This window comes from Neofelis nebulosa, chromosome 11 (assembly GCF_028018385.1).
Source record: "Neofelis nebulosa isolate mNeoNeb1 chromosome 11, mNeoNeb1.pri, whole genome shotgun sequence".
NCBI lineage: Eukaryota > Metazoa > Chordata > Mammalia > Carnivora > Felidae > Neofelis > Neofelis nebulosa.
Genome location: NC_080792.1, coordinates 49,618,032 through 49,645,807, shown reverse-complemented (window position 1 = coordinate 49,645,807; position 27,776 = coordinate 49,618,032). Strand labels below are relative to the sequence as shown.

The 27,776-nt window shown below is 43.4% G+C and overlaps 2 long non-coding RNA genes across 2 annotated transcripts in view; one reads left to right on the top strand and one right to left on the bottom strand.

Annotated features, from left to right (window-relative positions):
• Nucleotides 1-1,051: 1,051 nt before the first annotated feature.
• On the bottom strand, nucleotides 1,052-2,537 carry LOC131490291 (uncharacterized). The gene is made up of 2 exons (XR_009251024.1): nucleotides 1,985-2,537; nucleotides 1,052-1,183 (listed from the first exon to the last, which is right to left on the bottom strand). It is a non-coding gene; the product is annotated as an uncharacterized LOC131490291 (long non-coding RNA).
• A 65-nt stretch (nucleotides 2,538-2,602) lies between these two features.
• Nucleotides 2,603-27,776, top strand: part of LOC131490290 (uncharacterized) — a 57,188-nt gene continuing 32,014 nt past the window's right edge. The window contains exons 1-2 of the long non-coding RNA XR_009251023.1: nucleotides 2,603-2,816; nucleotides 2,938-3,085. This is a non-coding gene — a long non-coding RNA (uncharacterized LOC131490290). The remainder of the gene's footprint in view (nucleotides 2,817-2,937; nucleotides 3,086-27,776) is intronic.

Sequence of the window (27,776 nt, the reverse complement as noted above, 5' to 3'; positions counted from 1 at the left end):
TCACTGTTGGAGGTGACCTTCTTCCCCTCATTGTCTTTGACTGCACTGAATGTCCTTTGCGGCTCTCTCTTAGACCAGGGGCCTGTTACTTCAGCCCTGCTCACTCCTTTGCATTTATGATCCATTTCACTGCTTCAGGCTTGGGCTTAGGAATTGAATGACAGCACTTGTGGGTGGCTTCAGGTAATACATAATAACCAGTGCCCCAGACCCACCTGCTGGGATCTCTCATCTGGATCTTCTGCAGGAGCTTCCCAACAGGGCTCTCTTCTTCATGTTTGCTCCCACAATCCATTTGCCATTGAAAATGTACATGGAAAAATGATGTCCCTCTTTAACTGAAAATCCTCCTGGTATCCCCTTGCTCTCAAGTTTAAAATCTTTCAGCATAATTTACAAGGCCCTGTTAGATCTTCTTCAGCCTTTCTTCCAGATTTATTTATGCCACTCGCCCCTGGATCACTAATCTCCTCTCTGTAGTCATGTTGGCTCCCTTTCAGCTCCTGGAAACCCTGGTGTCCCACATACTTCAGGCCTTTACACAAGCTTTCCCCTCTGCCTGAAATCCTCCTCCCCCCTTTACATCCCTGCCTCCCTGATTAAATCCTAGTAACCCCCAGATCTCAGCAGGGATGTCTTGTCCTCAAGGAGACATCTCCAACGCCCATGATTCCCCCAGCTTGGGTGACCTTATTATAAACCTTCAGGGGCCTTCTAATTTTTCTTTAAATAGCTTATTTATTGGTATGTTATTCACATTTATTTATGGGATTATTTGTTACTACCTGAGGATTTTGTTCACTGTTATATCCCCAGCATCACGTATGGATTATAACAACTCCCTACAGATTCATGAATGACAAATGAGCCCTCCAAGCCCCACATGGTCTGACCCCTGTTTCCTCTCTGACCTCATTTCTACCACTTTCCCTCTCTCTCACTCTGAGTCCCACTGATCATGTTGCTTTTCCACAAACTTAGTAGGTATGCTCCTGTGTGCAGGCCTGTCTTAATCGGCTCGGGCTGCCATAACAAAATAGCAAAGCATGGATTCAACAACAGAAATTAAGTTTCTTTATTCCAGAGGCTGAAAGGGAAGATCAAGTTCCCAGCAGGGTTTGGTTTTTGGTGACGCTTTCCTTCTTGGCTTGCAGACGGTAGCTTTGGCCTTACATGGCCTTTCCTTTGAGCAAGGGGAGAAGGAGGGGAAGAAGTGGGGAAGGGGAGGACGAAACAGAAGGAGAGAGCACGCTGGTATTTCTTCTTATAAGGACACTAATCCTATCAGATGAAGACCCCACCCTTACGAACTCCTTTAACCTCAATTACCACCTAAAGGCCCATCTCCACATTTGGCTACGCTGAGGGTTAGGGTTTCAACATGAATTTGAGGAGAACACAGTTCAGGCCATGGCATTCCACCCCTGCCCCCCCTCCCAAATTCATGCCCTTATTATATGCAAAATACATTCTTTCCATCCCAACAACCCCCTAATTTTTAACTCATCCCAACGTCACCTATAAACCCCAAAGTCTCTATCAGCTAAATATCATGTCAATCAGGTATGGGTGTGACTGGAGATACAATTCATCCTGAGGCCAAATTCCTCTCCAGCTGTGCACCTGCAAAACCAGACAAGTTAAGTGCTTCCAAAATACAGTGGTGGGGCAGCACAGGATAGGTATTCCCTTTCCAAAAGGGAGGGATCTGAAAGAAAGAGGTGACAGATCCCAAGTAAGACCAAAACCCAGCAAGGCAAATTCCATTAGATTTTGAGACACAATAATCCTCTTCTTTGGCTCATCACTGTGCCTTCCAGCCCATCCTGTGGCCCTAGAGAGGGGTCCCTGCTTGTGTCGCACTGCTGGGTGGGGGTCCTATCCCCACGGCTCTGGCTGGTGGCTGCTCAGCCTGTTGAAACCACGTTGGTGGCCCCACCCTTTGAAACTGAGATGGAGGTGGCCCTAATGATCTCTGAATCACCTTTGGGGTCCTTGTTCCCTTTTCTTTAAGAATAGTGAGCATTTGCAAGCCAAACAGCAGTTTTGTCCAGTTCTGTGGAATCCAAGAAGTCTGACAGTCTTCCTTCATTTATCTTTCATTTCTTTCCCTTGTCCTGGCAGTATTTCTGCTGGTATAATCCCATCTCTTTCTGGCTTCTTCCAAGGTGGCTGATTAAATTCATGGTTCACACCCATATTGATCTCCTTATCAAATGATGTTTCAACCACACCCTTGTGTTCTCTTCAGAACACTTTCTTCTCATTTTTTTTTTTTTTTTTTTTTTCAGTACGGATAGGCAGAGAATTTTCCAAATCTTCAAGTTCTGGTTCTTTTTTGCTTAAAAAAAAAATTCCTTCAATTTATTTCTCTGTTCTCATTTTCTTTCAGTGGTAAGAGAAAACCACACCATACCTTCAGCACTTTGCTTAGAAATATCCTCAGCTAAATACCCAACTTCATTGTTGGCAAGTTCTACGTTCTATAGAATGCTAAATCACAATTCAGCCTGGCTCTTTCTCACCATATGGCAAAGATCTATTTTCCAATAACCTGTGCCTCACTTCTGCCTGAGACCTCACCAGAAAGGCTTGTGATGTCATTTCTACCAACATTCTGTTCCTGTATTCTCTAAGAAGATGGAGACTCTCTCTACAGCTCCCCTCTGTTCTTTCTGAGACCTCACCAGAACTGCCTTTAACATCCACATTTCCACAACAGTCCTTTGGTGGCAATTTAGGCTTTCTCTGGCAAGCACCATCAAACTCTAACCTCTACCCATTACCCAGTTCCAAAGCTGCTTCCGCATTTTTAGGTATTCGTTAGAGTAGTATCCCCCTCCTTGATGTCCAACTCCAGTCTGCTTGGGCTGTCATAACAAAATACCACAAACTAGGTGCCTTAAGCAATAGAATTTTTTTTTTTCACAATTCTAGACTCTGGGATGTCCAAGCTGAGGGTTCCAGCAGGGTACGGTTGCTGGTGAAGGTTCTCTCCCACTTCTCTGTTTCATCTCCTCGGGAGCACTGAGCACTGTCCAAAATTCCACAGGCTTCACTTGCTTGTTGTCTTTCTCCATGAGAGGTAAGTGCCAGGAGAGCAGCCATATATCCCTGGAGTTCATTGACGGATCCTCAACACTTAGAACATGGCCCGTGCCAACTAGATATTTGCTAAACGAGGGAACGAATCGCCTCCCATTGTGTATGTGTTCACAAGAGTGTGTGTAAAACAGGATAAAGAATATTATTTACTGTTTACTTTGTTCTCACTGATGAGGAAAGAAAGCCTTGTCACACCTACTTTAAACCTAAGGTTATTTTCTTCTTCACGATTTTAAAAAATTCTTATTCATTTTTACCTCTTGAAGCCCAACAGGCATTTCCTCCGCATATGTGTTTGGTTTTATGTTCCTGAGATGTTCCTCTTGAGAAAAACACATATTCCTGTTTCTGTCATTAAATATCTTCAAGTGGTAACAACTGTGTCCCAGCACAGATAACGTTCAAATCCTAGAAAAGTTCCCCATTGCAGGTGGCAGATAGCATTCCTGCGGTGGGGATCCTTGTAGCTGTAAACATTTAGTTAAACAAAATACTAAATAAAGGTGGGGGGATGGGAACTTTTGTAGTCAGAACCAGCGCTGTGTTTGGGGCTCGTTTCTAAGTGCCAGTGAAGCCGCTCTCAGTCCCAGCTTGTGAACAGAGTCTCACCCCCAGGCCTGCCTGCGACCTCCCCCCACCCCTCCCGCTCTCCAGAGATGGCAACAGCCGCACACACTCCGGGCTTTGGCAGGTCCAGGTGGGAGAGTCTGTTTTCACAGGTGCCTCCCACAGCCCAGAGTTGAAATTTGGCTCATAATGTGTCCCTGCATAGAGAAGCTCCATTTTTATTCTGCCGTGAATGAAGATTCTTCCCCTGCAACACTGAAACAGGTCGCAGAGCCTTTGACATTTTTCGACCCAAGGATGTTCCTGCCTTTCATTGTCACAGGGAAAGTTTCTTTCTGCTCCAGATGCAGACTGACAATTATAATAATTTCTGAAATCTATTATGTAGCTTGAAATATTTGGGGATTGAGAAAAAAGACTCTTTTTCTCCCCTCCCCCATCCAACTTATTTTTAGGAGAGTTCCCCAAACTACAGGCATTCTTTTGCCTTTTGATAGATAGGAAGGCTCTGAATAAATGACCTAAGCTCTATTGACAGGTCAGCCTCTGCCATTGTTTTATTTACATTAAAAAAAAGGTTTTTTTTAAGTTTATTTATTTATTTTGAGAGAGAGAGAGAGAGAGAGCATGAGCAGGGGAGGGGCAGAGAGAGAGGGAGAGAGAGAGAGGATTGCTGTCAGCTCAGAGCCTGACCTGGGGCTTGATCTCACGAACTATGAGATCATGACCTGAGCTGAAATCAAGAATTGACGCTTATTGGACTGAGCCACCCAGGTACCCCTATTTACATTAAAAATTTTTTTTAAATGTTTATTTATCTTTGAGAGAGAGAGTGAGAGAGCAGGGGAGAGGCAGAGAGATCAGGACAGAGGATCCAAAGCGGGCTCTAAGCTGACAGCAGCAAGCCCGATGTGGGGCTCGAACTCACAAACCGTGAGATCATGACTTGAGCCGAAGTTGGATGCTCAACCAACTGAGCCACTCAGGGGCCCCGCCCCTATTTACATTTTTAAAAAAACGTCTAAAAATCTGCATCACTCACTGTATTGTTAGTCCCCGGGGCTTAGAAGAGTCGGTTCGTGAATAGATTTCTGATGCTGGGGATTTATGGACACAGAAATGCAGCAGTATGTGGTGGTTAGATGAAAATCCTTCTGGAGTCAGGATAGCAGTCTAACTTTTACATTTATGTTAAAACACATGTACTTTTAATGTGTCAGCCCTTTAAAAAAGGTTTAAAATGTTAACATTGACTCATTTTGTCCCTGTAACAATTCTTTTTTTTTAAAATTTTTTTTTTCAACGTTTTTTATTTATTTTTGGGACAGAGAGAGACAGAGCATGAACGGGGGAGGGGCAGAGAGAGAGGGAGACACAGAATCGGAAACAGGCTCCAGGCTCCGAGCCATCAGCCCAGAGCCTGACGCGGGGCTTGAACTCACGGACCGCGAGATCGTGACCTGGCTGAAGTCGGACGCTTAACCGACTGCACCACCCAGGCGCCCCTGTCCCTGTAACAATTCTACACACTAGATATTAACATTGACCTCTTTCTGCAGAGGCAGGACGGTTTGGGTGTCCTGCCCAAGGCCCGCTGTTAGCAAGTGGCAGAATTAGAATCCAAACCCAGGCAGCCTGAGCTTCGAGTTGGTTCTTAACCACTTCCAGCCTGTGGTTGGCGGTCTTGGGTCACACACGTTCTTCCCCCTTCATGCGAGGCTGAGGTTGGACACTGCACCCTTACTTCTGGCCCAGTGGCAAAAGGGCTTTGCCACTTTTCCCTCCCTTGATGGCACCTGTCATATGCTTCAGGGCAAAGGAGCTGCTCTCCTTGCCTGGGAATGAATCTCTGTCCTCCACCCTTTCAGGCCACTTGGGAGCTCTATGAGTTTCAGGGTTTCGGTCCCTTCTCCCACACAGCAAACCTGTCAACCTGGAATGTCTGTTCTCTTGATTGAATGTTTTCAAATCTCCTTCACTTGGGATCTAAGGGGAAACTCCTACCTTTCACCTGGTTGGTATTCCTGGCCTCAACTTATGCAGGAACCACTTAGTGAAGTAGGCATTGGGAGTCGGTCCTCTGAAGGCCAGAGAAGCATCCTTTTGCGATGGAAACAGATAACATGACATATTCCCCTGGCATTCGAAACAGAACAGGCTGTACTTTTTAGAAATAGCACCCACCTCTTAATCAGTTATTTTAGGGCCTGTGCATCCTGAGCTGTCACCAGGAACCTCCTGAACTTCGGGGGTGACGGAAGGTGTCCAGCGAGGCAGCGTCATCCTGTGCTCGGGACACACAGGGTCAGGGGGTGGGGAGGCTCTCAGAGTCCTGGGCGGCCTGTAGGGGGCTCTGAATAGCGCAGCCAGGTTCCCACTCTCTTCCCTGAATGTGCTTGGGCATTTCTAATGCATCCTCGAAAGAGGATAAAACATCTCCACAGAGGTGAACTCTAGGCCATTCTAGATACAAGCCCTTGGGAATGTTTATGATTCGTCCAGATGATTCAACAGGAGAATCCAGAGAGATGCCCTTCTGGCCACTGGTGCTTGTCTTCAGTGTCTGGAGACAGCCCTTCAGTCTCTAGCTCTAGACAGACCATCCTGCTGGCTTTCTGTGTGGACATCAAGGAGGTGTGGTCTGCAGCGGCTTCCTGCAGGTGATGGTGCCCCATGTCCCTCAGGGGATGAAATATATGGGATTAGAATAATGTGGGTCTTGTTTATTTTTTTTTAAGTTTATTTATTTATTTAGAGAGCTTTAGCGAGGGAGGGGGACAGAGGGGGCGAGAAAGAATCCCAAGCGGGCTCCACGTTGTCAGTGTGGAGCCCAATGTGAGGCTCGAACTCACGAACGGTGAGATCGTGACCTGAGCTGAATTCAAGAGTTGGACACTTAACCAACTGAGCTACCGAGGTGCCCCAGAATCATGTGGGTCTTGAAACTGACGTGGGAGCTGGCATGACTGAAGGAGAGCGGTGGGTGTGGGGAGAGAAGATCTGGGATCCTGGCGGGCTTGGCTCCTTTCTGCTGCGTGACTTAGGGCAGGGCTCAGCATCCTCCACTGCAGGCAGGAGCAGCCTTGGTTTCCCAGGGGTCTGCTGCGGAGCGGGCACTGACCTTACTTCATTTTCATAGCCTCCTTTCCTGCCGGCCTCATGTCGTTACATGAGATGATCTTGTGAAAGACGAGGGAAGCCATATGCGCATGGAAGGTGCTGCTGAGGCCTCTTATTTAATATTAGTTCGGTTTGAGATTATTGTCTTCCTACCTTGCCACTGCCTTCCTGGCTTGTTGCCAAAACTCTTCTTTTCCTTACTTGAAAATACATGCAACCATACACACCCTACCTTACTTAGAAGGTTATCCACTGTAAAACCTAAAACTACTCTAAACAAGTGAAGTCTACTCAAAAGAGAATATCCCTTTGTTTTTTTTTTTTAATGTTTATTTATTTTGAGAGAGAAAAAGAGAGAAAGAGAGAGGAGGAGGGGAAGGCAGGGAGAGAGAGAGAGGGAGAGAGAGAATCCCAAGCAGGCTCTATGCTGTCAGTGCAGAGCCCAATATGGGGGCTCAAAGCCAAGAGCCATGAGATCATGACCTGAACCGAAATCAAGTGTCAGACACTTAATTGACTGAGCCACCCAGGCACCCCACAGGCAGCTTTCCTTTTCCAAGGCCACCTTTGTGGAGCCGCACTGCCCACTACCAGCTTGTGAACTTCTGGACGATGTTACTCTTATGGCCCAATAGGCTAGTGGCGCATAGAGAAAAGGTGCAAGCAGGGTTTGTGGAGTGAGTGGTGGTGCCATGACTTTAATGTTTGGGACGTGTGCTCTGCAGTTTGCTGGGATCCCCTGTGGCCTGCATTCTTAGTGGCTTTACTCCTCCATTGCCCTGGGGCAAGTGATGCTGAGGCTATAGATCTCTGTAATACTCTTCCCAAAGTCCCAACTCTGGCGATTGTGTTTGAATTATTTGTGCCAAGATTCGATGCTGTGAGCGAATCCCATTAGTACCTGGGCCTAGCACAGGTAGGAGACCCTCAATAAATATTTGTTGGAGTGAAATGAAAGCTTGAATAAACGTGAAGAGTAAGGTAAGTCCTTGGCTGACCTCAGCAGGTAAAAGCCCTTAGATGAACTATAGGAAAGAGAATCTGAAATTCTAGATTTCATGAGGCTCTTGAAACCACCCATCCTCCTCCTTTGCTTTCATTTTACTTCAGATTGATTCTACATCAAGGAAAAGATGGGATTTGAATAGGAAGAGTGTACAATTCAGAAATGACTTTTCCGGGGCACCTCGGTGGCTCAGTCATTTAGGTGTCTGACTCTTGATTTTGGTTCAGGTCATGATCTGACGGTAGGTGGGATCGAGCCCTGCGAGGGGCTCCGCACTGGCAGCCGGAGCCGGCTTGGGATTTTCTCCTTCTCTCTCTTTCCCTCCCCACCCCCCCCCCCCCCCCCGCTCTCAAAATAAAGAAATAAACTTAAAATAATGACCTTTCCCCCAAATAATATTTATTTTGTAACTATTGTGACTGCCTCTAAGAAAATAAATTGAATCTGGCCAAGATTGTGACAAGGAAGAAAGCTGATAGAAAAAGGAAGCATTTGTGGACTAAACTGAGAGGAGCTAGTGGCTGGAGGGACAGGGAGCCAGGGGAGAGGATTTTGGAGGTGTGGGGCTCCTGTCTTTGCCCGGGGCACTCTATCTCTGCCTGAAGGCCCGGCTGTGGGGGCATTTCCCTGCAGCCCTTCCTGTCTTCATGTAACACCTGGCAGAGCTTCCTGGCTGATAAAAATCTGGTACTCGTTGGTTAGGAGCAGAAAAAGTCACTGTTTGGAAAGAAAAAACCCTCTTCTTAGGGATCAGAAGAGACTTCTCTAGTTACCTGTTAGTCCTCTGAGGATCTGCGTTGACCAGATCAGAACTTGAAATGGCAGTAAGGGGCCGTTCAGAGAGTCCTAGCCTAAAATCTCGTCTTTGCTCTTTCCTTTCCATAGTCCTGCCCTGATTTTTTTTCTTTTTCTTTGTTTCCACCCCAATCTTTGGGTGTTGTCATGATTCTTTGGTGCCAACTGCATAGGTTTTCTATTGCTGCCGTCACAAATTAACACAAACGTAATGGCTTAAAACAAAACCTATTTATTATGCCAAAGTCCTGTAGGTCAGGAGTGTAAGTGGGCTCCTTATAACTGGGCTTTGCTCATTGGCTCAGGTCGAGATGTCAGCTGGCTGGGCTCCTGCCTGCAGGCTCTGCAGAAGATTCTGCTTCTTTATTTCTTTAATGTTACTTTTATGTTTCTTTAATGTTCTTTAATGTTTACTTTTATTTTTGAGAGAGAGAAAGAGAGAGAGACAGAGTGTGAGCAGGGGAGGGAGCAGAGAGAGAGAGGGAGACACAGAATCCGAAGTAGGCTTCAGGCTTTGAGCTGTCAGCTGAGAGCCTGACGTAGGGATCCAACTCACAAACCAGGAGATCATAACCTGAGTCAAAGTCGCATGCTTAACCGACTAAGCCACCCAGGCACCCCAGAAGATTCTGCTTCTAAGCCCTTTCAGTTTGTTGGCAGGATCCAGTTCCCTATGGTTGTAGGACTGAGGTCCTGTTTCCTTGCTGACTGTCAGCCCAGCCACTCTCTGCAACTAGGGTCTCCCACTTTCCTTCTCATATGGTCTCCGGCATCTTCAAGCCAGCGACGGTGTATCGGGTCCCTCTTGGGCATCAGTCCCTCTGTGTCCTTTTACCTTCCCCTTTGCCTCTAGCTACAGAACATTCTCTGAGTTTATGGGCCCATGTGACCATGCTGACTAACTTGGATAATCTCCCCTTTTTAAGGTCAACTGTGCCACATAACATAACATGATACGATATTTCGTCATGTTCGCACGTTCTGGCATCAGGGGGAAGAATCTTAGGAGCCATTCTTAGAAATCCTGCCTACCACACCAGCTGTTGGTGTGATAGCCAATGCTGCCTGAGGGTGTGTCCATTTTATCGACAGCCATTGAGAAGGAAAACTGAGAATCACGCATCCATTTGGTGGCAGAGTGGAAGCCATCTGCCTTGTCACAAGACCTCTTTCAAGTGCTCGCTCAGTTTAGCAAGTTCAAGAAACCTTTGTCGTTCTCTTTCGAACTTTAAAAAAGGTGAATGACCTACGGTAGATTTTTCTTCTTTTTGGATCATTTATTTATTTGTTTGTTTTATGCGAAGCTCTCGGCTCTCATTTTAACCTTGCTGTTGCTAAACGAGAGCTCAGTGAAAGGCATATTGTGGAAAGTAAATTATTTTTAGTCAAACAATATGGAGCCAGGCAATAAAATTCAGGAAAGGGGACTGTTTGGAAACTTGTGGCCTTGTGTAAATCACTGAGTGTCGATAAATTGCTTCCAAAGCAGGTGGGACTCCCCTCGCCTGGCCGTGGGTTGAGCCAGTCTGGTGAACTTCGGGGGATGGAAGATGTCTGGGCTCCACAGTCACATTCTATTAATGCTTCATTAGACCTAGTGATTCAAGCCCTGTCTTTACATGTTATGTGCTGGGTGATGGGAGAGACAGATGCCAGTTTCCCAAGAGGGAAAAAAAGCAACTGGAAAAAAGGAAATGGCAGATTGTCAGTGAGATAGCTTTTGTTTCAATTTTCCCTCCTTTGTTTTCTTTTTAAGCTCTCTGTAAATTACCGTACTTTCCCTTTTGGTATTTTGGGCCATAGATCTCTGCATTAACCCGAACTCTTTTTTTTTTTTTTTTTTTTCTTTTCTCCCTTTCCCCTAATATTCATCTGGAAAATACCCCTACACCTGACTGCCTGGTGTTAGTGAGATCCGCTGTCCACTTCCAGATTGTTTTATTGAGGGAGAGTGGCATGGTCCCCCTGGCAGGAGTCCCAGACTGGAAGCCAGGAAAGCTGGGCCCCTTTCCCAGGTCGGTGCACCACGCCTCTGTGCTGCCTCGAGGCCTCCCTTACCCTGCACTGGGCCTGGGGTGTGCTCATGTGATACCTGGAGATAAGCAAAGAGCTGCCTTTGTTGGGTCATAGTTCCCAGCTATGCCATGAACCAGCCGTGTGACCTTGGGCTCAATCAGTATTCCTGTCTCTGAGCCTCAGTTTGTTCTTGGGTCAACTGGGGAAAAAGATATTTGCTTCCTCGTGTGAGAAGCTGGGCAGGAGCAGGAAGTGGCCAATTATGGTGTTGAGGATGAGCCATCCTCGAATTGGGGCAATACAACCTGCAGCCCTGTGGCCCCTGACACCAGTGGGTCTGTCGAGGACAGTGGCTGCCAGAGCAGAAAAAGGCAAAGGCCACAGCATCAGGCAGGGTGGGCAGGCTCAGTGAAGCAGATGGAAACAGCCATTTATAGGGTTGCTACTTGGGGTCTTTGAGTCTGTCTCACTCTAGCACCCTGTCCTAGTACTTTCCCAAATTTTCTCTGGGAAGCTTTGCTTCTGGCACTGGTGGCTGTGGTAACAAAAATATCTAGATCTAGGGGCACCTTGGTGGCTTGGTTAAGTGTCCAACTTCGGCTCAGGTCATGAACTTGCAGTTGGTGAATTCAAGCCCCACGTCGGGCTCTGTGCTGACGGCTCAGAGCCTGGAGCCTGCTTTGGATTCTGTGTCTCCCTCTCTCTCTGCCCCTCTCCTGTTCATTCTCTGTCTTTCTTTCCATCAAAAATAAGTAAACATTTAAAAAATTTAACAAAATATCTGTATCTATATCTATATCTCTATATCCATCTATCTATCATCTATCTACTTATGTATTTATTGATCGATAGATAAGTAGATAGATAAAGGAAAAAACACACTGGACTTGGGTTCAGACCAACTAGATCTTGGATTTGAGTTTTGATTTCACTAGTTCCATGACCCTGGCTAATTGACTTAACTCCTGTGCCTCAGTTTCCTCATCCGGAGTAATATCAGCTCTGTTGACCTCTCTGGTTTGCTATGAATCACAGTCCACGGGTGTATGTTGTAGGCCTTATATTGTGTGTTATCATAATGAGTCTTTTATTTTCCTGTAGGGCATTTTAAGGACAAGCTAAATGAAAGTGGCAGTTGGGTTTGGACATGGCCTACTCTGGCTGAGAACGAAGTGGGCATTATGAGGGGCCCACTCCTCTCTTGACTTCTCATACTAATAGACATCTATGTTTCCACTCAGAATTCCTACTCGTTTGTCAGGTACAAGCCAAGCTACCAAAATAGCACTTGTGTACGGCTGAAACTATTACTGCTCAATTGCTTCTGGGCTTTACTTCTTTCGCTCAACCCCACCTCGCCCAGAGTATCTGCAGACGTGTCAAGGATGTGGTGCAGGCCGGGTGACGGTGGTCAGGAATGGTCCAAACATTACACATGGAGGCAAGAATTTTGAGATGTTCCAGGGGACAGGCTCGGGCCCCGAGGCCCCCCAGCAAGCTGATCACCCAATGCCAGCAACAGTGGGGGGCTGAAATGTGCCCCACATGCAGCAGAGTCCTGGCTTATGCAGGTAAAGGAGGCCAACGTGACAGATGTTCAACTTTCAGGGAAGAATTAAAAATACGTTTCTGGACAGGGCAATGGATGTCGTAGGTCGGCATTTCGGAGCTCATCACTTACACCAACCAGCAAATTCCTTTTCATAAACACACAAGCGTTTTCTAACAGACAGAGCCGTTGAGTTTCACGTGTTTGATAGCAACTGCATCTAAATAATGTTGGAAACACTGGAGATGTCACTTTGAGAAGGCACAGTGACCCTGTAGGACAGGCACAGACCTTTGCGCCGACCCTCTTTTCTGTCATTTTGGGCCTTCAGCAAACCCAATAAGCCTCCCTTTGGTTTCTTCTTCTTCAAAGTGGGGGAAATTATGTTGAACTTGGGGCTTGTTGTGAGGAGTTAAGATAATGTGTGAAAAGAGCTGAACCCAGGTCCAACGCTGGTAGGAATTCAAAACCTATAATCTTTTGTTGTTAAAAAAATAAAACAGGGGGCACCTGGGTGGGTCAGTCAGTTGAGCATCTGACTTTGGCTCAGGTCATGATCTTGGGGTTTGTGAGTTCAAGTCTCACATCAGGCTCTCTGCTGTCAGCATAGAGTTTGCTTCGGATCCTCTGCCCTACTCTCTCTGCCCCTCCCCTGTTTGCACTCTCTCAAAAATAAACATTAAAAAAAAAAAAAAAAAGTAAAACAGTACCCATGGTGTTTGTGATGTACCATTTTAAAGTCCTGTCTGATTTTTCCCCCCTTCTTAAATGGAGTATGATGGACAGATTTAGTAGAACTTCTGTATTTTGTTTATGATCTTAGCTGATTTCCCTGTGGTGGGTTACTTTAGAAATTAAGTATAAAATCACAGCAATAAAATGAAACCAGTAAAACTTGTATCATGTGCCAGGTAGTGGGGCTGTCATTCTACATGTAGAAACAATACTCAAAAGACCTTAGGCAGTGGGTACCATTGCTGTCCCCACTTTGCAGCTGAGAGAGCAGCTGAGCTGAAGTTGGACGCTCAACTGACTGAGGCACCCAGGCGCCCCATGACTTCAGTTATTTTAAGGTCAAGCCCAAGAGTCTCAGTAAGGTGCCGACAGTGACCTTCCCTTCCCTCCTCATCTTTTATCTTCCCTCAGTCACTCTCAACCACGCCCCCCTGGGTGCCCTTCATGGACACAGCCCATCCCACCTCCTGCCTTCTCTAGGCGGCACCAGGCCAGCTCTGGGCTCTAGCCCCTAGACAGGCAAGTACCTAAGATGCAGCCCAGAGGCAGCACTGCACAATGGAAAAGCCAAACCCTTGTATTCACTCTTGTATTCATTCATCCATTCAGCCATTTTTTGTTAAACACCAGCTGTTAGAACACAACAGATATTCAGGCACAAGACTTCCCTTACAGCTCAGTGGAGGGGACAGACTCAGAAACAAAGAATGATGGCTCAGTAGATAAGTCTGCATGGTAACATCTAGACCCCATGAGTGTATAGAAGAGAATTGAGGAGGCTGAGATGGAACAAGGGAGTTTCAGGTGGAAGAAAAAGAATATGTAAAGATATAGGGGCGTCTGGGTGACTCAGGCTTAGGTTAAGCATCTGATTTCGGCTCAGGTCATGATCTCATGGTTCTGTTCGTGCGTTCAAGCCCCACATTGGGCTCTGAGCTGACAGTGCAAAGTCTGCTTGGGATTCTTTCTCTCTCTTGCCCCTCCCCACACTGTACTTTCCCTCTCTCTCTCGAAATAAATAAATAAACTTAAAAAAAAAAAAAAAGAATGTATAAAGATCCAGAGGTGAGGAGGAGCTGGGGATTTCACAGAAATACACAGAAATCAATGTGACTGGAACATACTGTGTGTGGAGAAATGCCAAGAACCCCAACTCATTCTGCTAGACTAGTTAGCCACCTTCCCAGCTCTCACTCAAATGGAGTAACTGAGGAGATTGCAGGGGCAGTACCCACATAGATATGGGAGTGTTCGAAGGAACCAGTGAGGAGTGGGGCACACCCTGGGGCCAGTAGAAGAAGAAAGGAGGAACTGTTACCACTCCTAGCACTGAAGCAGCAAGTGGAGGGACCAGTGATTAAAATCCCAAGAAAGCTACAGCTATGAGCATAGAAGAAGGCTGTCGGATAAGAGCGGGGGACTTTGGTAAAAGACATAGCCACTGCCAGTCCACAGCCTGGCAGAAAGATGCTGAATGGGCGCCTAGGTGGCTCAGTCTGTTAAGTGTCTGACTGCAGCTCAGGTCACGATGTCGTGGTTCACGAGTTCGAGCCCCGTGTCGGGCTCTGTGCTGACAGGTCAGGGCCTGGAGCCTGCTTTGGATTCTGTGTCTCCCTCTCTCTCTGTCCCCACTCTGCTTGCACTCTGTCTCTCTCTCTCTCTTAAAAATAAATAAACATTAAAAAAAAAAAAAAAAAAAAGAGCAGGGTGAAGGATGAGGAGTCTACCTGGAGGGAAGCAGAAAATAGCCAGCATGGCAGACATCAATCATGTCTCCTAGTTCTACCCCAGCTCCTATTTATTGCCTGTATCACAGACAACAAATCTCATTCAAAGCGCTGGGCCAGTGCACAGCAAAAACACACCACAAAGGAAGAAATATATATTTAAAAGTAGAATCCAGACCACAGAAAACGCAAATTCAAGGTCAAGTATGGGGAAAGAGAGAAAGCTGGATAACAAAACAAATATGTGGCCATCGTTTGGATTTCCAGAGCTGCCATTGTGGAGACTGCCATAGGACTCTGAGTTTCCTGGTGGCCAAATTTTAAAGGATGATGAGGTCAGTTATGTGGTTTTACTTGTGGAAGAAAGTGAAAACATGCTTATTTGTATCAGAACCTAGACTCTTTCTAGACCGTAGCGTGGATAGGAGTTTCCTCCATTGGGGCAGCATGATTTTGAGCAGACTGTGATTCTCTTAAATTTCCTCTAGCAAATTGAGGTCAGTACTGCACCCCCGGCTTCTGTGCTGTTCACAAGTGGTGCTGAGTTCAAGAATAGTGTTCACCAGTGGTGTTCAAGCTCTGCCTCTCTCACATGATTGAGTTCATGTTCCTTGAGATCAGGGACCATTCTTCGTATGCCTTTTCTACTTCCCATGTCACATTCGTTGGAAATTGAATCTAGTGAAAGTATTTTGAGCATTAAATTTTTCCTGTGATTGCAGAAATAATTTCTTACATACTCTGAAGAATAATTAGACCAAGCACAGCTGGCTGCACAAGCAGGTGCTCCAGGGGTTCAGGGTACAGTGGAGAGTTTCCATTGTTGGAGGTATTGGAGAAGACCACGCGCCATCCTCGTGGACCTGTGCACCGAGATGGAAGGGACCATAACAATTCCTCCAGCTCTCAGTTTAATGGAATGCAGTTGAGACCAGTGATGCTTAGCATTTGGGGGTCAAATACCCCTTTGAAAAGAAAATGAAAACTACGGACTCTTTACCCAGAAAAAGAACAAAGACCTACAATTTTGGTTCAAGTTCCAGGAAGCTCACAAACTTCTTGTCCATCCCTGGATTCATTAAGGGTCTATGGACCCTAGTTTGGAATTCCTAGTCTAACATGGTCTCATAACATATTGGATGGGGGATTTTTTTCTGGATGCTCTGTGGCCCCATTAGTGATAGACACAAAGTGATATTCCTGGGATCAAGTTCATCATTCCCATGGTGGGTGAGAGGAGCAGGCAAATTACTAACCAGGCTCTTACACCCCTTCCTCCACACAAATATTCTGCAATATGACACGTGGACTATTAACCAGCCATAAAAAGGAAGGAAATTCCAACACAGGCTACAACATGGATCAACCTTGAGGACATTATGCTAAGTGAAATAAGCCAGTCACGAAAGGACAGACACTATCTGGTTCTACTTCTAGGAGGTACCTAGAGAAGTCAGATCCATAGCATAGAAAGTAGAATGGTGGTTGCTGGGGGCTGCGGGGAGAGAATGGGGAATGAGCGTTTATGGTCATGGTTTTAGTTTTGCAACTTGAGAGCTCTGCAACTGCAGACAGATGGTGGTGATGGCTGCACAACGCTGTGAACGTAGTGAACACTATTGAACTCCACACTAAAAAAGGCTAGGATAGTAAATGTGATGTAAATGCATATTACCAAAATTAAAGCAAACAAATAAACAGGAGTTTAAAACTGTGGAGGCTGAAGAATGCAGCATGCAGCTGGAGGGTACGTGGGATGGGAGGTCGAGGCTTATCTGCTAGCTTTGGTGCCCTGTGGCCTGACGAAATGAGCCTCTGGGAGCCAGTTCTTTCTGCCACTGGGTAGGCTCCCTGAGCTGTGCTGAGCCATGGCATTGAAAACCAGCACCAGGAGCACCTCGATTTGCGCTGGGATGGCTCTGCTAGGAACTTTGGACTCGTTGCTGTTACTGACATTCATTTTTCCTTCTCCTATTTCCTAGGGCTCTACACATAATTTTGTAAGGAATACTGTAGCTGCGTATATGATTCACCATGCAGGAACTCTTCACTTTATAGGACCCATTTTTTTTTTTTTATAACAGGAAGTAAATATGTGTTGCTAAGCTACTATGTCTACCTCCCCCAAAATATCATAGAGTAGATTACATTGTAGTCTTTGTGTTCTGTGAGAGTTGATGATTCCTTTATGCTAATTCACCCCTTTTGTTTTTGACCTCCTTTAACTTTAGTTAGAGTTTGGCCATAGTTTATTGGGTGTAAACAGAAAAAAAAAAAAAAAGGCTTGAATCATAATTTCCTATGAGAAAACAGAAGTCTTCCTTAAAATTTCTCAAAGGAATTTAAAAAGCATTTATTGGCCCATACTTTCAGTTCTGCCTCTATCTATCTATCTATCTACCACCTATCTATCTGTCTACTTATCTATCATCTATGGTTCAAGGAAACTGTAAACATCTGATCTGATTTAATCTGATTGCAAAGGAAAGAAATACAGACTGCACGAGTAAATTTTAGGAGTTGCAGGTACCTCTTTCGATCCTCTGGGGATGAGGTTTCAGTTCTCCACCTCTGAGAAGAATAAGGCAAGTAGAGACCATTTTAAGATGCATGCTTAAGAGATTTAGGCCAGAGGAAAGGAAAAACTGCAGGTCAGTTAGACTGAGATCTCAAAATAAAAGTGGATATCATTGGGGCACCTGGGTGGCTCAGCTGGTTAAGCATTCGACCTTGGCTCAGGTCATGATCTCATGGTTCATGAGTTTGAGCCCCACATTAGGCTCTGCAATGCCCCTCCCCCAGTTGTGCTCTCTGTCAAAATAGATAAATAAACTTCAAAAAGATGGATATCATTGCCCATATCAGATGCTCTGACCCTCAGGGTAATGGGAGGTTCCAGATGTAATGGAATCATTCCATCTGTGTATTTAATTTACATGAACTCAAATATGCACACATTTAAATAGAGCTGACAGTTTGGTCTATCATTCAACCCAAGGTCCCACAGGAAGACAGTATGGGGTTACAGGAATTTATACCTCACAACTGGATTTTCTTCCTTGCCGTCAGTGAAAACAACTCATCTTGCTGAGTGTGATTCTAGTGGTTTTTATTCCCATACAGCATGGCTTCCACACACAAGTCATTATCCTCATTGAATGCCTGGTGGTTGTTAGTTTCAACTCTAGGGCAAGAGCTGGCTATACTGAGCTTCCTGGGAGATGGGCTGTCCATCTCCAACATGGTTCACAATTATGGCCTTGCTCAGTATAGCAGGGATCATGAAGATTTGAGGGAGAAAAAAATCATCAAGCCGTGGCGTCCAGTACTACAATGATCATCCAGGAGACAAGTCAAATATGTATAAGACTTTAGTGAAGACTGACCTGGCACCTGACTTGTTCCTGGAGGAACTGGATTATGAGCGTGTGCCTATGAATTTTAACACATGCTTGACCTTCCTGCCAAAGAGGTATAGGCTTCTAATGAAAAGGAATTTCCAGGAATAATTTCAACTCTACATGTTTTTCACCAATATATGGTCTTCTGACCCTAGCTCCTGTAGAAATTACAGTAGTGGAGAGCATGAACTTTGGGGTCAGATTCCAAATCCCAGTTCTTCCAATATCAACCAGCTAACATGTTAATTTTACTAAGCCTCCATTTCCTCAGGTATAACAGTAGTTCTTACCTTATAAGATAGTTCTGCAGATTAAAGGCAAAGCATTCAGCACCTGCATTTAACAAGTAATGCAATAGATGTTTACTCTGATTATTCAGGAAGCAAAAGCAATCCAATGCATTGGCTGAATGCCACTGATTTGTGGGAAGAACAAAGGACTGGTTCTGTGCTCTGGATCCAAAGCAATGCAAAAGCTTCAAAAACATATTTGTTTTTATTCTTTCATATGTTATGTTTTATATACCTAACTTCTAAAGTATTTAAATATACCTGTTAGCTATGCATCTATCCATCCAATGAATCCAGTCAATATTTGTTGAGTACCTGCTATGTGCCAAGCTAGGTGTTGGTGATGCAGAGGCAAGACAGTCCCTGAAGAGTGGGAAGCCACAGCCACATAAACTGGTAGTTATAAGCTAGCATAGAGAAGGGAGTTACTGGGGTACCAGAAAGGACTTAGGTACAAACAGCAGAGAATGGGTCAAGGAGGACTTCTGATGTGAGAAAGGTGTGGAGATGAGAAACAGAAGGGGCTCAGGGGCAACTACAAAGAAAGTACAAATCTGGGAAGGTAGGCAAAGAGCCTGGAGAGAGGGGCTTTTCTGGAGCCCTTCCATGCTCCACTAGGGCCTTTGACCTTCATCCTTAAGGCTGTCCGAGCTGTTGATTGAATATATATTCTCATTTGAGATAGATGATTCTGTGCAGAAGACAGATTGGAGGGGGAGACCACAGGCAAGGGTCAGGGTACCAGACTACAGGAGCCATTGGGTGAAGACTGGTGAGGAGGATGTGGGTGGATCCTCTAAAGAAGGAGGGGAGGCAGGGACACCCAGAAATGAACAGCAAGTGAATGTAACGGGACTTGTAATGGCTGGGGTGGAAGGGGGGGGGGAAGGGACAAGTTAAGGGTGATTCCCAGTTGTCTAGTTTAGGCAACTGAGGGCCTGGTGCTACCAATGGAGACATTTTTAGAATAAAGGAGGAAGAACATGTTTGGAGGGTAGAAGATGATTTTGCTCCTTTTGAAAGAAGTTTTAGTTGTATAGATCTCACAGTCTAGGAACATAATGGTTCAAATGTGCTTTTCTTTCATTACATCTGGAATTCAGTAATCAAAGAAATTATCTGCAATAACAAATTCTCACAAAGCATGTCTAACCGGGATGTTGCATAGTCCATTATTCTCATCCAGGACCAAGCAACATCTGAGCCCAAATGACCTTCATGGTTTAAGATAGGCAGGAGGAAAACTTAAAGAAAGATCGGGAAAGAGAGAGGCTGGATAAAGGACAACCACATATAATATAATACTAATTAAAAAAAGTAAAAACCCTGACTTCAGATATTTTCTACCTTCTCCCTGACATTTAATTAATTGCATTTCAATCTGCCATTCCCCTCCCCCCCCCCACCCATTATCCTCTAATGGATATTCTAGAATAAGTGGTGAAGAGCAAAAAATGAAAACAAGAGAAGGAGAGAGAGATGGGGCTTGGATAATCCACAACCTGATACTTGAACTGCTTAAATCAGGTAGAGGTCAGAATACCAAGCAGGCAAGCCTGGGAGAAGTTAAGAATGAATGTGGGGTTGTGTTCCCAAGGTTAGCCAGAGTGTGGACTCAAAATTCATTTCTTTTTGATTTAGTCATCTTATTTTGGAGGGTTCTGGATAGTAGCGAGAAGCAGCATTTGGTTTCACCCCCAAAGTTGGTTAAATAAGAAGCTAGGAGTGGGAAGAAGAAGATGCATACATTTTTATTTGCTGAAAATGGATCAGCAGTGCCATAGCAGTATACAAAGGGCTTCTTAGAGTTATCATTTGACAAAGTGCCCTGGGAGAGGGCTGATGTCAGTGGGGAGAGGGCCGTGGGTGGGTGTCCCCAGGATGACTTCCTCTCTCCTCTCCCTGCCAGAGCTCCCTTGTCCAAACCTGTAATCCCTGCCTGAGCAATTCCAGGTCTGGGTGTTTCTTAAGCAAATAGAGCAAATCACGCCAGTATTAGGGGTTGTCACCTTTTATAGATTGTATTCCAGGGCAACTATTCATGACTGTTTTTCATGACTCAGTGTCACTGCCTCATCTGTGACTCTGATTTCTCCCTCCCCCAACTCCTCACTGCATTCACATCTGTATGTGTAGTTAACACCAATAACATGCTGTCATGTTTCCTAATCTACTTTGTGAAGTCGAGCACTTCCTCATTTATGTGCTGTCACATTCTCCAGTAGTTTCTCAGGCTTATATCTTCCTGCCCCAATACATGGGAAGCTTTCTGCAACTGGGAAGAAATGTGTCAGCTGCTTCCTGCATAAGCATCTTCCCCACCTTCCTCCTCCTGCCCCAACCTGATTCTAGTACACAGCAGGCAGGTGTTCAGCAAATGCTTGTGGATTGTGAAGCAGTGCCACCAAAATGTTATCTCCAAGTGAAGTTGTGCTGTGTATCAGAGTGCTGTATATAAGGTGTCTACACAAAATAAAAACAAGTACCTGCCCCTCAGAGGAGGTACTTTTAGTATTCATGTAAAGGATAAAAATAGTAACTCTTGTTACGCACTTGCTATGTGTCAGGCGCTGTTCTAGGGCAATTTACATGTATCACTGTATTTGATCTTCACACGAGTCTTCTGCCTATTGCTATCCTCATTTTAAAAATGAGGAAACCACGGCACGGAAAGGCTAAAAGTTTGCCCAAGAGTCAAAACTATGCAATGGGAAAAGGATAGTTTCTTGAACAAATGGTACTGGGAAAATTGGACAGCTACATGCAAAAGAATGAAACCGGACTTTCTTATACCTTACACTCAAATAAACTCAAAGTGGATTAAAGACATAAATGTGAGGCCTGAAACCATAAAACTCCTACAAGAAAACATAGGCAGTAATTTTTTTGACATCAGCTGTAGAAACATTTTTCTAGATGTCTTCTTTGGCAAGAGAAACAAAGCCAAAATTAAACTATTGGGACTACAACAAAATAAAAAGGTTTTTCACAGCAAAGGAAGCCATCCACTAAAAGGAAAGATAGCCCACAAATGGGAGAAGACATTTGCAAATGGTATATCTGATAAGGGTTAATATCAAAAACATATAATGAACTTCTACAACTCAACACCAAAAAACCAATTCAATTAAAAATGGGCAAAAGACATGAACAGACATTTCGCCAAAGAAGACATACAGATGATCAACAGACACATGAAAAGATGCTCAACATAACTAATCATCAGAGAAATGCAAATCAAAACCACAATGAGATATCACCTCACACCTGTCAGAATGGCTAAAATCAACAACACAAGAAACAACAGGTGTTGGCAAGGATGTGGAGAAAGGGGAATCCTTATGCACTTTTGATGGAAATGCAAACTGGAACAGCTACTGTGGAAAACAGTATGGAAAAAAAATTAAAAATAGAATTACCATATGACCCAGTAATTCCACTACTGGGTAGTTGCCCCCTCAAAATGAAAACACTAAGTCAAAAAGATATACGCACCCCTACGTTTATTGCAGCATTATTTACAATAGCCAAGGTATGGAAGCAGCCCAAGCATCCATCCATAGATGAATGAATAAAGAAAATGTGGTATGTATGTGTATATGTATGTGTGTTTATATATATATATATATATATATATATATATATATATATACATATATATATATATAGAGAGAGAGAGAGAGAGACTATATATATAGACATATATATATAGACATATATATAGACATATATATATAGACATATATATAGACATATATATATGTCTACGTACACACACACACACACACATAACGAAATATTACTCAGCCATAAAAAGAATGAAATTTTGCCATTTGCAACAGCATGGGTAGATCTAGAGGGTATAATGCTAAATGAAATATGTCAATCAGAGAAAGACAAATACCATATGATTTCATTCATGTGGAACTTAAGAAACAAAATAAGTGAACAAAGAAAATAAAGAGACAAAGCAAAAAATAGACTCTTAACTATAGAGAACAAGCTGGTGGTTACCAGAGGGGAGGTGGGTGGGGGGATGGAGGAAATAGGTGAAAGGGATTAAGAGTACACTTATCATGATGAGCACTGAATAATATATAGAATTGTTGGATCACTATATTGTATACCTGAAACTAATATAATGCTGTATGTTAATTATACTGGAATTAAAAAATAAACAAACAAACAAAAAACTTGTCCAAGGGTAGAATCAGATTTCAAACTTAAGCGGTTTGAGTCTGGAATATACACTCTTACCTCTAGACTACATTGCTCTTTGTGTCCCATTTAAGCTTGTTTCTACCTACAAGGTTATTCTCCCATGCTTTCTTCTAGAAGCCCTACTGTTTTATTGTACATTTAAATCTACAACTACTAGGAATAGCATTTTGTGTCTGGTATGGGGTCAAAATTGATTTTCACCTTTTGGGTTCCCAATTGAAAGTACATCATTTATGGAAAAAGACCACTCTTTTTCTAGTATGTGGTAGTATCACCTTTGTCATAAGTCTGGTCACCTTACAGATGTGAGTAGGTTTGGGAGTCTCTATGCTCTTCTATTGCTCTATTTATCTTTGTGCCAAAATGACATTGTCTTAATTTCTATAGCCTGATATGTCATGATCTAGAAAGGCAAGTCTTTTAACTTTTTCCTTCAGTTTTTAACATGCCTTGACTGTTCTTGGCCCTTTGTATTTCCATAAAAATTTTAGAATCATTTTGCCAACACACACACACACACACACACACACACACACACATTCATGCTAGGATTTTTATTGAGATTACATTGAGTCTATAGATGGATTTGGGAAGAATTAACATCTATGTCGGGTCCATGTACATGGTATATACCTCAGTTTACTTAGGTTTTTGTTAATTTCTCTCAATAATGTTATATAGTTTTCTGTGTACAGGTCTCATTCACATTTTGTTAAATTTATTTTTAGGTATTCAGTTTTTAAAATCATATTATAAATGCTATCACCTAAAAACTTTCATTTGCTAATTGTTTGTGGTGGTATATAGGATTTTTGTATATTCATCTTGTAAGTAGAGACCTTGCGGTTCACTTAGTAATTTCAATTATAGAATGTTTCTAGATTTCCTATGCATATTATCATGTTATCTAAAATAATGACAAGTTTATCTCTCTTTTCTAATTTCTAAAACTTTTATTTCCTTTTCTTCATTTATAGGCATTCCAGAATAATGTTGACTTGAAGTAGTGATAGTGAACATTCTTATTTTATTCTCAATCTTAGGGGGAGGCTTTCAATATTTGCTAGGTATTACATTTGTTGTAGTTTTAGATAATTAAGATATTTAGTTAAGTACCCTTTCATCCCTTGTAAGCTAAAACTTTTTTAAAAATCACAAATGGGTGTTGAATTTTATCAAATGGTTTTTCTTCATCTATTGAAATGATTATGAATTCTCTTCTTTATTCTGTAAATATAGTGAATTATTTTGATTGAATTTTTTTGTATAACTTTTAAAAAACTGCAGTATCATATGTCTCACATGAAGCTAATCATTTAAACAATTTTTAGGTATACATTCTGTGACATTAAGTATAGTCCCTATGTTGTGCAACCATTAGCATTATTCAATTCCAGATCATTTTTATTATCTCAAACAGAAATTTCTGTAGCCATTAAATAATAAATTATCTTTCCCGTCTCCCCTTAGCCCCTGGTAACCTCTATTCCATTGTCTTTTATGAATTTGACTATTGTAGGTATCTCATGTAAATGAAATAATCCAATATTTGTCCTTTTGTATTGTGCTTATTTCACTTAGCATAATGTCCTCAAAGTTATCTACGTTGTAGTGTATCCCAGAATTTCATTCCTTCTTCAGGTTGAATAATATTCCTTTGTATGTATATATTACATTTCGTTTATCCACTCATCTGTTGATGGACACTGGGGTTGTTTACGTGTTTTGACTATTGTGAATAATGCTGCTATGAACATGGGTTTACAAGAACCTGTTTGAGTCCCCACTTTCAATTCTTTGGGGTATGTACCTAGAAATAGAATTGCTGAATCATATGGTAATTCTATATTCAACTTTCCAAAGAACCTTCAAATAGTTTTGTATGGTGGCTGCACCATTTTACATTCCCATCAGCAATGTACAAGAGTCTCAATTTTGCCACATCCTGTCAACACTTGTTCTTTTATTTTTTTTTTTAAATATTTATTTTTGAGAGAGAGAGAGAGAGAGAGAGAGAGAGAGAGAGAGAGAATGAGTGGGGAAGGGGCAGAGAGAGAGGGAGAGAGAGAATCCCAACCAGGCTCTGCATAGTCAGCACAGAGCCCAATGTGGGGCTCGAACTCACAAGCTGTGAGATCATGATGTGAGCCGAAACCAAGAGTCAGATGCTTAACTGACTGAGCCACCCAGGCACCCCAACACTTGTTATCATCTGTTTCTTTTTTATAATAGTTATCTTAATAAGTATGAAGTTGATATCTCATGGGTTTGATCAACATTAGTGATGTTGGGCATCTTTTATGTGCCTATTGACTGCTTGTACATTTTTTTTTTTTTTGAGAAATGTCTATTCAAGCCCTTTGCCCATTTTTGAATTTGGTTATTTGTTTTCTTGTTGAATTGTAGGCATTCTTTATGCATTCTGGATATTAACCCATTGTCAGAAATATGATTTGCAAATATTTTCTCTCATTCTGTGGATTGTTTTCTCATTCTCTTGATAGTGTCTTTTAAAGCACAGAACTTTTAAACTTTGATGAAGTACAAATGATCTATTTTGTCTTTTGTTGCCTGTTCTTTTGGTGTCATATATAGGAAGTCATTACCAAATCCAGTGTCATGTAGCTTTTCCCTCTGTTTTCTTCTAAGAGTTTTATAGTTTTAACTATTATGTGTAGGTCTTTGATTGATTTGGGGTTCATTTTTGTATATGGTTTATGTAAGAGTTCAACTTTATTCTTTTGTATGTGGATATCCAATTTTCCAAGCATCATTTGTTTAAAAGTCTGTCCTTTGAATCATCTTGGCATCCTCTATTATCATTATTATTATTATTATTAAGCTTAAACAATGTAACAAGTTTTTGTGTTTTTTTGTTTTTTTTTTTTCCATAGTTCTGGTGGCTGAAAGTCCAAGATCAAAGTGTGGACAAATTTGGTTTCTCCTCCTGAGGCTTCTCTCTTTGGCTTGAAGAATTGCATCCTGTTCTGCTTCTTGTCAAGGTTGTTACTCTGCAAGCATACATTCCTGTGTTTCTTCCTCTTCTTATAAGGACATCATTTATATAGAATTAGAGCTCACTTTAAAGGCTTCATTTTAACTTCATCACCTCTTCAAATACCTTATTTCTAAATACAGTTACATTTTGGGGTACATGTACTTCTACATACAAATTTTAGGAGGACACAATTCAGGCCATTAAACCCACCCCAGCTGATGGAGCTCTCATCCTTTCAGCTGCTGGGATCAAAATCTCTGAGGTCATTTCTGACTCCTCCCTTCATCTCTGTCTCCTACAACATCCAAAAATCTGCTGTCTTTTCTTTAAAAAATGGAGTCAGAATCCAAGCACTTCTCTCAGTTCCAAGGCCATTCTGGTCCAACATTCACTTGGACTATTCCAGTAGCCTCTTCCTGGACTCCAGGCCTCTTCCCTTCCCCCCACGGTCTATTCCCAGCCCTGCAGCCAGATGGAGCTTGTTTGTACTTGGGCAAGACTTCCTCCTTCCTCTGATCCAAACCTCCCATTATCTCTATAATAGATGCCCAACTTCTCAGGCAGCTATTACAGCCCTCACTCTTGCCTTATTCTCTTTATTGAAAGAAAGGGGACCTATGGTTTCCTGAGCAGACCTAGCTCAGGTTTACCTCTCAGAATGTGCACATCTGGCTACCAGTTCCTGGGATAAACATCCGCACCTCTTAGCACTGGTTGCCAAAAATGGGAAGCCTTCCCCTGGACTCAGGACCCTGGACTTGGGCTCTCTCTAGAGTCTCCAGACCCAAGGCTTGGGAAAATAGCAGGCGGAGAGTCTCAGGACACCATAATCCCAGAGACCATATGAATGCGGTTGGGATCAGGGAAGGACTGGGAAACCCTCTGTTTCCCTGTGCACATTCCACAAGTGCTTCCTCAGCCATCTGAACTTGGGGGAAGTGGCAGGTGACCATGGCTGGGCTCCATGGGCTCGAGCCTCCCTTGTACCCCTGCCCAACCTGGAGCCAGATGACCTCAAGCTATCTGACTGACCTAGGTGCTTCAGTCCTCAGTGCCACCCCTTACCAGCTCTGTGATCTCTCACAAGCGATCAACCTTCCTGTGCCTCAGTGTCTCCACCATTCCCATTCTAGCTGTTCTTCCTCTGCGCAGCTTTTGGAAAACTCTTACAACTCTAACTCATTGAATCCCCTTTCTGTTCACAACCTGCCAGGGCCCTGAGAATGAAGTACAACTCCCCAGCCCTCCATTCTCAATGTGACTGTGCCTTGTTCCCTGCAGACACAGGAAGGCCCCCAGCTTTCCTGAATCTTTCTGGCTCAGTCTCACCTCTAAGGCTTTTTACACATGGTGGTCCCTCCGCCTGTAACGTTCCCATACCCCATCACACACAGACATAGGGAACCCACCCAGGAGCATCTTACTGGCCTGGACATAGGGGCCCAGGCTGCAGGGACATGAACAAGTGCCCCTCAGTGGGGACTTTAGGATGTGGGGCGAGCGAAGGCCTGGAGAAGGAGATTCCTGAGCTGGTCTGTTAACAAGGCCACCGAGTCTGTGGGCAAAGGGGGGCCAGCTGGCAGTCCTTACCCAGGCCCTGGTGATGGTGAGTGCGCCCTGCAGACATGCCTCTATGCTGCAGAGACAGTGACGTCTTTCGCACCTGTCACCGTGGGCCCCACCCAGCCACCTGGAGCCTCTGATCGGATCCCTTAAATCCAAGGATCTGCCATGATGTTTCCTTTTACATTCCATTTGGATTTGGACAATATTTGCATTCTTTTTTCTTGATTAGTCTTGCTAGGTGTTTATAAATATTATCTTTTTAAGGAACCAACTTTATTGATTTTCTCTCTCGTACATTTGTTTTCTATTTCCTTAATTCATGTTATTTTTTATTTTTCTTACTTATTTGTATTTAATTTGCCACTTTTTGCACTAACTTCTTGTTTTATTTTCAGCTCTTTCTTTTGGCTTAATACTACATATTTTCCTTAACCAGAATTTTAGCCACATTCCACAGGTCGAGGTCATATTTTCATTATAGTATATAGTTCAACATGTTTTCTTTTTTTTTTTTTTAATTTTTTTTAATGTTTATTCATTTTTGAAAGAGAGAGACAGAGCACAAGCAGGGGTGGGACAGAGAGAGAGAGGGGGACACAGAATCTGAAGTAGGCTCCAGGCTCTGAGCTGTCAGCACAGAGCCCGATGCGGGGCTCGAACCCACGAACCGTGAAATCATG